Here is a 10673-nt window from a genome sequence, read left to right as displayed (position 1 = left end):
TTTAATAAAATTTGGTTATAGACAAAGGAATAATGTTTTGTAGGTAAGCTAAGTAATTTTTTCTTCTGCAATGTAGGCATTTATGGTTGTTAGAAAATCAGGAAGATGATGTGAAAAATGAAAGCAAACGTGCAGTTTTTCAGCACCGATCTGTATGATGTGAAATGTTCCATAGCATATAGTGGTTGAAGAGAAGGAATTATAATTTCAAATGCTTTACCATTCCTTTGCTGTTTCCTCTCTCCTACTACTTATTGTCAGAGGCTGCCTTTAACATTTCCCAAGCTTCATAGCAACCCCCAGGAAGTAACATTTCCCAAGCTTCATAGCAACCCCCAGGAAGTTTAGAAGATTTTATGGTCACTGCTTTGTCTAACTTTGATTTCAAAATGCAGTATGGATTACATGATTATCTTATAGGAAATCTAGAAGCATTCTTCCCTTAACTGTTATACATTGAGTTTTAGGGTTTAAAAGTAGTTCAAGTCTCTTAGTCTCTAGATAGACAGATACCTACCAAATATCCAGTCTAGTATTCAAACATGAGGAATTGATGGAAAATAAAAATCTAGTATATTGTTCATGTTAAGATAGCATCTTTGTTCATGACACTCATTTTGTATTTCCATTAAACCAATAAACTTGTTGAGGCCATGAGACATGCCCAATTATGTTGGAGTCTCAGGCACTTACCTTTTGAGGAGAAGTCTTATTGTGTGACTGCATACAACATGCCATGGCAATTATTATCCTCATTCCCCAGTACAATAAAAGCACATAACATTTCTCAGGATCTTTAATAGCCCAAATCGCCTCCACACATTTTCAAATTTGGTGTAACTAACCCTAAACCTAGTGTTACTCTTCTATAACCTGCACATATACTACTCTGAACATGATACGAACTATGTTAATATTTTCTGAGGGAATGAATTAATAAAATATGGGAATTGGAAAATAACTCGGCAGAGGATAAATGAAATGGAAGAATCACTGGGTAACTATGTAGCATAGAGGTAGATAGCATACTTTACATATATAGATAATTTTCCTGGGTTCAATTTCTGGCAACCCTTATACACGCACTGGAATAAAAAACATCTTTGGAACAGAATGCTAGCACATTATTTTATAAGAAAGACTATTATGCTAGACTTTTTGGTTTTGTTTTGTAAATTTCTTTATATTAAAATTTGAATTTAAATTAAATAAAATTTTAACTTAATTAAAATTTTTACTTTATGGTTTACAAAGATGTTGATAGTTGAGTTTTGGCATATAGTATTTCAATACCAATCCTAACAATAGTATCAACTTCTCTCCACTAGAGTTCCCATATTCCTTTCCCATCCACACAAACCCCCACCTCCTGCCTATTACCTTGACATTACAAAGTTCTGATGGTTGCAGCTTAAATATCATGTCTTCAGTATTGTAGACTCTGTGTTTTGGATATATAGCTATACCATTCTCCCACATTACCAGTATAAGTGACACCCCAACCCCTTTTCACTCATGATTTCACTTTCTTTCCATCCTTCCCCCTTGATTTATTTCTTTCTCTTTTTTCTCCTCTCTAAACTCTGGGGTAAAGGTTGATTTAGGCTTCCCACCTTTATTACAATACATTTACTCATCCAGTTATTCAATATACCATAGATATGAGAAATCATCCTGTGTTTGTTTTTCTCCTCTGGCTTACTTCAATTAACATGATTATCTTCCAGTTCCTACCAGGCTGCAGAAAATCATCTGATTTCATTGTTCCTTGCAGCTGCATAGTATTCTATTGTATACATGCAGCTTCATAGTATTCTATTGCATAGTATTCTATTGTATACATGCTGCATCCTCATAATTCATTCAACATATGACACCTATATTGATTCCATATCTTAGCTACTATACTTTCACTTTATGAAATTCTCTGCTCATCTAGTCTTCCCATTTCTTTCTTTTTTTTTTTGCTTTTTTGGGTCACACCCAGAAATGCACAAAGGTTACTCCTGGCTCTGCACTCAGGAATCACCCCTGGCGGTGCTCAGGGGACCATATAGGATGCTGGGAATCGAACCCGGGTTGGCCACGTGCAAGGCAAACACCCTACCTGCTGTGCTATTGATCCAACCCCTAGTCTTCCCATTTCTTATGGGATTATTTATTCTTTTGTTGCTGAACTTTGTGTGTGCTTTATGTATATCAGATATTAGTCTATTTTTGTGAAGTATTTTCTGTGAGTGCATTCTCCCAACCAATAGAATATTTTTTTATTTTAGCCAGAGTTTCTTTTGCCATGAAAAACCTTTTAACTTCATATGATGCAATTTATTTATTTTTGTTATGTTTCCCTGTGGATAGACTTTATTAATTGAAAAATTTTCTTAACTTTATTTTTAAGCTTTCATATCAAAGTTTTAATATATAAAGTACAAGAGGGTAGACACCAAAAAATCAATGTACTGATTTTTTTGCTCTGCTCCTAAAAAGATGGAGAATAATACAAAAGTAAGATCAAAATGGATTACAAAAGTAAGATCAAAATTGATTAAAGACATCAACATCAGACTGGAATCCATAAGCTACATTGAAGGTAAGGTTGGCAAAACCCTCCACAATATTGGAGCTAACGGTATCTTCAAATATGACACGCCACTGGCCAAGCAAGTGAAAACAGAGATAGACAAATGGGACTATCTTAAACTAAGAAGCTTCTGCACTTCAAAAGAAACAGTGACCAAAATACAGAGACAGTCTACAGAATGGGAAAGGATATTCATCCAATACCCATCTGACAAGACGTTGATATCAAGGATATACAAAGCACTGGTTGAACTGTACAAGAAGAAAACATCCAACCCCATAAATAATGGAGTGACAAAATGAACAGAAACTTTCCTAAAGAAGAAATTCGAATGGCAAAAAAGGCACATGAGAAAATGCTCTTCATCACTAATCATCAGGGAGATGCAGATCAAAACAACAATGAAATATCATCTCATACCACAGAGTGGCCCACATCCAAAAGAACAAAAGCAACCAGTGTTGACATGGATGTGGCAGAAAGGGACCCTCCTTCACTGCTGGTGGGAATGCCGACTGGTTCAGCCCTTTTGGAAAACAGTATAGTTGATTGTCAAAAAATTAAAAATTGAGCTCCCATTTGACCCATCAATACCACTCCTGGGAATATATCCCGGAGAGGCAAAAAAGTACATTCGAAATGACATCTGCACTTGTATGTTCATTGCTGCACTGTTCACAATAGCCAAAATTTGTAAAAAAAAAAAAAAAAAACCCAAGTTCTGGAGAACATTTGACTAGTTAAAGAAACTTTGGTACATCTACACAATGGAATACTGTGCAGCTGTTAGAAAAGATAACGCCATGAAATTTACATACAAGTTATTCTACATGGAAAGTATCATGCTAAGTGAAATGAGCCAGAAAGAGAGGGACAGACATAGAAAAACTGTACTCATCTGGAGAATATAAAGTAAAAGAATGGGAGTCGAACACCCAAGAATAGTTGAGATAAGTACCAGGAAGTCTGATCCATGACTTGGAAGCTGGCAGCACATGGTGGGGAAAAAGGCAGCTCAGATAGAGAAGGGAACACCAAGTAAAGGATGTTTGGACAACTCACATGGGATGCGAGATGCGTGCTGAAAGTGGACTATAGATCGAACACAGCGACCACTCAATACCTCGATTGCAAACTACAACACCCTAAAGGAAAGAGTGAGCAAAAGGGAATGCCCTGCCACAGAGGCGGGGTGGGGTGGGGGGATGGGATGGGGGGTGGGAGAGCTACTAGGATCATTGGTGGTGAAGAATGGGCACTGGTGGAGGGATGGGTACTCGATCATTGTATAACTGAAACCCAAGCACAAAAATTTTTAAGTCTACAACTGTACCTCATGGTGTTTCACTAATAAAAAAAAATACATAATTTTTTTTTAAATGAGAGAATCAGGGGGCAGGAGCAATAGCACAGTGGGTAGGGCGTTTGCCTTGCATGCAGCCGACCCGGGTTTGATTCCCAGCATCCCATATGGTCCCCTGAGCACCGCCAGGGGTAATTCCTGAGTGCAAAGCCAGGAGTAACCCCTGTGCATTGCCGGATGTGACCCAAAAAACAAAAAATAAAATAAAATAAAAAAAATGGGAGAATCAGATGAAACATTTAACTCTAAATCTGAAGGTCATTATGTATGAATTAAGTTCACAGAGTCTCATAATTTCTGAAAAGAAAAACATGATGGTAAATTTGGTAAATTAAATAATATTAAATTATGGTTGTGTTTACAGATTCTTTTATTCATTCACATATTCTTTTATTCAGTTGTCAACATTTTTTGTGGCACTCTATAGGGTGCTGGGGATCATCCTCTGGTCAGTCACATGCAAGGCAGGCACTCTGCACTATCATTCTGCTCTCTGGATATTTTAAAACATTTACAAGGGTGTTATAAGAGAAAAACATATAAAATTGGTATATCTGTTTTTGACGGGGCACACTTCTCAATATTCAGGGCTTCCTCATGATTAGATGCTTAGGGATGTCTTCTAATGGGATGCAGAGAACTCTAGTGGGACTCCTCCTCATATGGAGTGCTGAAGAATGATCCAAGTAAAGTAGTTCAGCTGTGCAAGTCATGTACCCTACCCATTGTTCTATCTCTCCAGCCTCTAAGTCAATTTTCATTTCATAAGAAAAGCAGAAATGTGGTAATATGGTTGATAGAGTTTCGCTTTATGGTAGCAACTCATTAATTCATATTAATTATTTTAAATATTTAAATTAATAATACTTGCGCAGGGGCCATGCTAATCTTCTCTCTATTTTTTTAATTTTTATTTTGAAACACATCCGCGGCTGCACAACATCTTATTATCTCATTCCTACTTTGGACAAACTGGCAGGCTACCGAATGTAACCTGCCTACATGGCAGAGTCTGGCAAACTCCCTGTGGCGTACCCAATATGCCAAATACCAGTAACAATGATGGGTCTCATTCTCCTAACTCTGAAAGAGCCTTGAATATGACACTTTTTTAAAAATCTCAAGGTTAGGACGAAGGAGACGTTACTGGGGCCTGCTTGAGGCAATCGACGAATAACACGATGATCGTGATAGTGGTTGTGAGTAATACTAGTATATTCATAGGTTATTTAGTTAAGCTTTTAAAGAAATACATTTCCAAAATCTATTTTGCCTGCGTACCCATTTATATATAATCAGTATGCTAATTTCATATTTTTCAAGTTGCAAGTTTTTTATTATCTCATTAAATATCTGAAAGGATTACCTATAGCTACATGCAGCAGTCACTAAAATTGTTCTTTGAAAATTAAATTAATGAAGCTAAAGCATTGATAAATGTTAAAAAATTAGATCTTTTAAAATAATAATTTCCTCATACCACTGTGATTTTACAATCTGTTTAATAAATATGTTAGTGTTTATAAGTTTAAACAGAACAAATGTTTAGGTAGAGGTAAATGAACTTTTGGCATCTGTCATACATAGTTTGAAAGAACATTGTAGTTATAAGAAAGGATAAGATTGAACATTTTTCATGAAAAAATAAAGAAAATATATAGTATAAAATCCTATATGACAGGATTCTATTCTGGTGATGTAGAACTAGAGAAATAAAGGAGTAACTTTTACCCTGGATAATTAACTTTTGTATACACACACCACACTGAAGTTTCTTCATAGGAAAAAAAAAGAATAGAGACATATATTTATGGAGCAAAGAAAATGATATAATTAAGAAATAGAAATATCTGTTTATATACGTTCTTTTATAAGAGTTATTTTGATTTTGATTTTATTGGTTCCTAAATGCTAACCTTCCTTGAATCTTCAGTATTTAAATGTAATATTAGACACTTTTTTATTTTATAACTTGAAGTTTGGAGATCTCACAGGATCTGTGAAATTCTTTAAAATATTAATTTGATTTGCTAAATAATTTGTGAAATAACTATATATAAAATTCTTTGAAACTGCACATTAGTTCAAAAGTAGCAAAACTTCAGGTAAAGACTTAACCACCACATGGTGAAACATAACAGTTTTTACAATTTTTTTACTCTATCATTTTTTATAATTCCATTAGACTTTAAGTTGTACTTGCAATATAAAAGAAATTAATTTTTGCATGCTAAGATAGAAGTCTTGGCGAATTGGGAAAATGGGGACAAGGTGGAGGAAAGATCACTCTGGTGTTGGAACATTGAATGCCCACTTGTAACAACTGTATTATGGACAACTTTGTAAACCATGGTGTTCAAAGAAAGAAAAATAGGAGAAATAAAAGAGAGTTAATCTTTGAAAAAAGATGCAGAATCACTGTAGTCACATAAATTTTAATCACTTGGAAAATACAAATGCCACAGATCTAGTATTCAATCCTTTTATTTATTTAGCTATGAAGTGAGTGCGAATAATAATTTTCAATCCTATCTGTTCCAAATATCTATAAAAATACCTACCCTCAAGTGGTAACCTTGGTTTCAAACTCAGATTAACATACTGCTTTGATCAAGTAGATTGGATGATGTGTCCACCTCAAGGATCATTCTTTCGCCTGTGCCTTGGATAACTCTAGGGATGTGTAATGCCACTTGTTTTCTCTTGGTACTGTCAATGATGCTTGTGATTAATTTGAGCCTGCAATCCTCATTGGAGGTTTCTGGCTCATCTTGCCTGCATGAATATAAAAAGGGGAAAAACAGGAAGAAGAGAGTAGTGTGATATATACCTTCAGGATTTGCTGAATTATCTTAAGCATAGTAGAAATAATAATGAAGTAATTATCAGGAGTAGATGCTAGTCTCAGATTTGACAGATAAGAGCCTTGGAATGTGACCTCAGGAAAGTTGCAATACTCCTTTGACTCAGAAGTTTCCAATTTTTTAAATGGCCAAAATTATATCTACCTCATGCTAGCATCTTTTGACATGAGCAGAGTTAGATTATATTCTTCTGGATATTGGAAAGAGGTGGTAAAATATAGATTGTTTCTATGAAAAAGTAATGAAAAACTATTTAAATTTAGCCTAAGGATAAATAAGAACTATTCTTGACAACTGACATATGAATATGTTTAAGAGAAATTAAGTAGGACATATGCCAGGATAAAAATAAGACTTCAAAGGATTAGTGACATAGAGGTTTCCAGAAGAGTGAAAAAAATACCTTTACCATAAGTGTCATGCAGCCTAAACACCACCGTGAAACAAATGTAATCATTATTCAGTGTATATCACGGTAGGATCAGCAGTATTCAACGTACCTACAGAGTAAAAATTCAGACTTTTCCTGGCCAACATGGCTTACCATACTAGGAAAACAAGAGGTTTATCATCCATGTAATGCTGATAGGTTACAAAAACCCCTTTACATCCTTTAAGTCATTTAGTTCACACCACAGCTCTGTGGAATAGTTATGACACTTAGTTTGATATATTTTTCAAATCTTCTCTTTTAGTGGACTAGAAACAGGGAGAAACTGGGCAAGGATGGAAGATCAAGAAGTCCCAGCTCTAACATTTGGTGCTTTAAGGATATGAGGACATATATGGAAGCTGATTTATGACCGAAAATTTAAAAGCCATATGTTAAACATGCACTTTAAAATGAAATTCATTCTACCAGTCTGCTTTGAAAGATAAACTTTCATCATAATTCAAAGGTCCAAGTTCAAATGTTGAACATTTGAACACCTACTTCTAAGTGCCCTCACATGCACACAATTGCTAGACCAGCAGTGTATAAGCTCTATTAATCTCTTGCCAATAGCTACCTTTTGCAGGCATCTGTCTTAACCTTTGTGCTATCTTTCTAGCCCTCTCTGTATCATTATCAACTTTTGTTACTGTTAAAATTTTGCCTTTCTGCCTGCAAATCATGCGTCTTTACACACTTAATTTATGTATTACCAATTACCCATAGATTATTTTTCTTCACTCAGAATTGCCTGATGATTTCATTTTTGTATTTTCTGAACTTTTGTTAAATAATTAACATCTGGGCCTGGAGCAATAGCACAGAGGGTAGGGCATTTGCCTTGCATACGGCCAGGCTGGGTTCGATTCCCAGTATCCCATATGGTCCTCCAAGCACCGCCAGGAGTAATTCTTGTGCATCACCCAGTGTGACTCCCCCCCAAAGCAAAATAATAATAATAATAATGAAAATACGTTTATTTATGATATTGAAGTTTACATATCCAAGTTTGAGTCATTTTTATTTCCTTTACCTTTGAGTTGGCAGTGTATCACATTTGTAGGTCAATTAGAACGTAATTTGTGACTTTGCCATTCACTGTATCACTGTATCACTGTCATCCCTTGTTCATGGATTTACTCGAGCTGGCTCCAGTAACATCTCCATTTATCCCAGCCCTTTATCCCAGCCCTGAGATTTTAGCAGCTTCTCCTTAGTCATCTTTCCCAACACTGCCATATTGGAGGCTCTTTTAGGGTCGGGGGAATGAGACCCGTTATTGTTACTGTTTTATGGCATACCGAATATTCCACGGGTAGCTTGCCAGGCTCTGGCATTTGTCTTTGTTATTAAGTCTTGTAATTCATGAACGTTTTATCTCAACATCCTTCCATTCCCTTTTGTTGTTACTGTTTTGATGACTATGGGTGCATGCATTTGTCTTCACTGCTTGCTCTGAGTGGGGAGATATCACACACTGGATAGTATGGCACACTTGCGATAGCCCCCTTTTACTGTAAGTGCCAGTGATCACAAATGGCACTGTTGCTAGGTTCACACTAATAGGGTTATACTGAAAATTGAGGACCTGGCCTCATGCCTGCAAGGCAAGTGTTCTACTACTTGAACGACATACTTGGGTTCCCATTCACTATTTTCACCTTACTCCACATAGGTTCTGTATAACTTTAACTAAATTTATTCATAGGCTTTTTGTACTTTTGTTGATACAATAAATATAATCTTAGTTTTTTTCTATTGAATTATTTAATTGGATATTACTTATATAGGGACTTGCTATTGATTTTAGTATATTGATTTTGTTTCCAGCAACCTTGCTAAACTTTCTTGTTTGTTCTATTTGTTTATACTCACTCTTAGATTTTATTTTGTGTATACAGTTAAATCATTGCCAAATAATAACAGACTTGGCTCATCCTTACCATTTTATACCTGATTTATTTTCCTTCTTTTATTGCATTATCTAAGACTTCCATTAAAATGTTAAATAGAAGTGGTGAGAGTGGGTGTCATTGTCTTGATTTTAATAGGAACACGTCTAAAATTATACCATTGATTATTATGTTTACTGCAGGTTTTTAATAGCTACCCTTTAAGAAGTCAAGAGATTGCTGCTATATTACTAATTTGGTATTTAACAATAAGGTTTTTAAACCTGAAAGGGGTGCTGAGTTTTTTTAAATGCTATTTCTGCATCTATTTAGATAACACGCTTTTCTTTATTTTGTTAATTTGGTTAATTACATTGATTATGTTTTTTACTGTGGAACCAGCCTTTCATTTCTCAGAAAAACTCAACATGAATGTGAAATATTGTCCTTTTTCTTTTGAAAATGTATTCCTGTATTGGGCTTGCATTTTTAAAGGATTTTTTCAGAATATGATTAATCTGTAAATCTCCTTCATCAAATTGTCCTTGTCAGGTTTTTGTATAATGGTTATGAATCCTTTGTAAATGAGATGGATATCTTTCTCTTTGTTTTCAGTTTCTGAAACAGTTTATAGAGACAAAGGTTATATGCTCCCTGAAAGTCTGATAATTTCAAATTTTGCATTTGAAGTTATACGAATGCTTTGTATAAAATAGCGCAAACTATAAAACACATTTTATTATCCACTTTTTTTATTTCTCACGTTTCTTTAATATGCTTTAGTGACTCTATTTTTCTAAAATATTCCATTTTACTAACTTTTAAATGCATTTGTATAAAGATGTATGAAGTTAAAATTTATGGTGTTTATTGTATTTGTCTTTTCTTTTTTGGTCTTTTTAAAATCTGTTTTGCCAATGAACTGGTTATCTCACAGTTTTAGTAATGAAATCAGTTTTTATATTATTCCTCTCGCTTCCATTTTCTATTGACTTTCTGCATTTAATTTTTACATTCCATTTGCTTTCTCTAAGTTTAGTTCAAGTGTTTTTTCCAAATTTCTTGAAATATTTCACTTGATCACTTGACATCTTCTTACTCATTGATTTGCTCAAGAAGGCACCAGTAACGTCTCTGTTCATTTCTGTTGCATGCTAGTGTAGCCCAGTGGCATCTGCTCGTTCTTGGAACACAAAGAGACTCAAACTGATTGTTCAAGATCTTGATGAAGAAGTCTGACCATCACATAGGTGGGTGGCTATGCGATCTTTTAATGTCCCATGTAATCCAGTCAGTTATGGCTCTAGTCCAGCAGGTTCTCTCCAAATCTCATTACATGTCCAGCCCATCTGATTTTCAATACCTTGGCAAAGGATACAGCGTCCCTGATTCTTGACCATTGAGAGAGGTTGGAACTCCAGATTATTTCTCTCATTTGAGTGAAGTGGGTTACTCCAAGCATAGCTCTTTCAATTCCTCTTTGAAATACCCAAATAGTGTTCTCATCCTGTTTCCATAGGGCCCAGGTCTTTGAGGTGTA

At 35.1% G+C, this 10673-nt stretch overlaps 1 pseudogene; it reads right to left on the bottom strand.

The window, feature by feature from the left end:
* Positions 1-4779: 4779 nt before the first annotated feature.
* LOC130017065 (uncharacterized) lies at positions 4780-4880 on the bottom strand (annotated as a pseudogene).
* Between the last annotated feature and the right edge of the window lie 5793 nt (positions 4881-10673).

This window comes from Sorex fumeus, unplaced genomic scaffold, assembly GCF_029834395.1.
Source record: "Sorex fumeus unplaced genomic scaffold, SorFum_2.1 ptg000171l, whole genome shotgun sequence".
Lineage (NCBI taxonomy): Eukaryota > Metazoa > Chordata > Mammalia > Eulipotyphla > Soricidae > Sorex > Sorex fumeus.
This window is presented reverse-complemented; position numbering and strand designations above follow the sequence as displayed.